The following is a 1,877-nucleotide window of genomic DNA, read 5'->3' as shown; positions in this document are numbered from 1 at the left end:
AAATCTGTAAGGATGAGTGAAAAGAGACACGGAATAGACTGAGGCTATGGGTAACTCCTCGCTGGCATTAAGGGGAGGCGTTTTCTTAGGTCTGGGTGCAGGATTCTGCAATCAGTAACCCAAAGGTGTGCTCAGGTAATAACCTGCGGTTAAATCATGCCCTCCAGCTGACTTTTGAGAGTTCCCAAACTTCATGTAGCCAGGATCAAATCAGCCCTGGTGGGAGAGAGATAAATGATGGAGATAAAATTCCAGCAAAAGCAAGTTAATAACCCCACCAAAATAATAATTAGGCGAGTTTAAAAGGAAATGATGCAGCACTTTGAAGTCTGATCAACTTTTAATGTCCCATCAGGCTCCTCACCCCTGGTTGCCCTTTAGTATCTGAGTCTTGATTTTCCACATTTTGCCCTTTGATGATGGAGGTTGATGTGTTACAGATTAACAGGGTGGCGGGGGGGAGAAGCGCCTCCAGTCCTCGGAAACTGCTGCAGGTCTGATCTCAGGAATCACTTTCCTTTCTCGGGGCTTGTCTACACGGGGGACTGCAGAGAGAGGGCAAGGGGTCTGGGGAATCACTTTCCTGCAGAGTCAGAAGAGAGATGGTAGAGCTCAGGAAGGAAGACGTAGGGGGAGGGTGGGGAAAGACAGAAAAACACCTGCAGTGCAATTTGAACGTACTCACGATCCCAGAGCCGGCATCTCTCTCCTGTGCCCACCTCGGCTCCTTCCATTTCGCTTTTGTTGCCTGGCTGGGAAACACAATCATTATTTACCCAAGGCGCATCAAATTCCCGCTGGAGTTCCAACTCCTTCCGCCTCCAACCTCCCAGTTACCAATCCGGAGCCCGCCTCACTTCACACCGTCTCCAGAGTTTTGCGTTGCTGTTAAAATCGAATCAATCCCCACTTGTTTCCACTGGTAACTTTCATTAGTTTTGAATCCGATCGCTCCTTTTTTATTTTTATTTCCCCCCCCCTCTTCTAACTAAGGTCCCCCAAAGAAATACTCATTTCGCTCAGTCAAGACAGATCAAAACTAGTTCCGACTTCACCCTGGAGAAATTCAACCGGGGAGGAGAAAAGGGGCCCCTTTCTTTCTTTAATAAAAATGGGTCCCGTAGACTTTCTAGCCTGTGTCTCTGATTTTCTAAAGAGCGGCTCTCTCTGGCAGTAGAAATTCCGCGTGAAATAATGGTCCTTTCATTGGTTACCCTAGAAAAGGTGGAAGATCTGATTCCGAGGCAGGTGACTTGAATGAGAATCCGGCAGGAAATCCCAGGCAGAGCAGAAATGATGTTGATGATTTATTTTATTTGCAGTTGTTTTCCCTCCTCGGTAGCCGGGGAAACTTCCACCACACAGGCAAGCCGCCCTGCGAGAGTCCCGCCGTGTAATAACCACCTGTTTGCAAAAGGAAAGTGAAGTGATTTAGTACCGGGTTTAAACAGCAGCGCCTCTTAAACGGTGTCAAGTCCGCAGCGTCGGGGCATGGAACGAACTGAAATTGAAATGGTTGTGATTATCTCGGCAGGACAGAAATAATAAACACGATCTGAGCGACTCCCTGTTAGCTTTCGGCGACCCCAGTCGTCTCAGGGCACATTGGAGCCAGAACCCAATTCGGATTTTCTGTGCGAAGAAACGCTCTGCTAAACAGCGATGTATCCTGCAGAAATGGAGCCTTTCCGTCTGTTTAATGGATAGGGAACAAAATGCAACCGCTCCTGTTAGCCTTGTTCTTTAATGGTTTTACTACCCTTTAAAAAAATGACCTCCCGTTTTCTGCCATCCGCAAATTGGGATTTCTCTTGAAAAGCCTAAACTTTACCCTGTGTGCAAAGGATCCTGCCTCCCCCACCCCCTCGGCTCCCACG

The 1,877-nt window shown here is 47.9% G+C and overlaps 1 long non-coding RNA gene across 2 annotated transcripts; it reads right to left on the bottom strand.

The window, feature by feature from the left end:
• Positions 1-321: 321 nt before the first annotated feature.
• On the bottom strand, positions 322-1,419 carry LOC120406817. Of its 2 annotated transcripts, none has more exons than XR_005599607.1 (3): positions 1,215-1,419; positions 682-752; positions 322-583 (listed from the first exon to the last, which is right to left on the bottom strand). It is a non-coding gene; the product is annotated as an uncharacterized LOC120406817 (long non-coding RNA). The 2 variants fall into 2 exon arrangements; XR_005599606.1 differs by lacking the exon at positions 1,215-1,419 and adding an exon at positions 858-1,004.
• Between the last annotated feature and the right edge of the window lie 458 nt (positions 1,420-1,877).

Source organism: Mauremys reevesii, linkage group 5 (genome assembly GCF_016161935.1).
Source record: "Mauremys reevesii isolate NIE-2019 linkage group 5, ASM1616193v1, whole genome shotgun sequence".
Classification (NCBI taxonomy): domain Eukaryota; kingdom Metazoa; phylum Chordata; order Testudines; family Geoemydidae; genus Mauremys; species Mauremys reevesii.
Note: the sequence above shows the minus strand (reverse complement) of the source record. Positions and strands in the feature narration are given on the sequence as shown.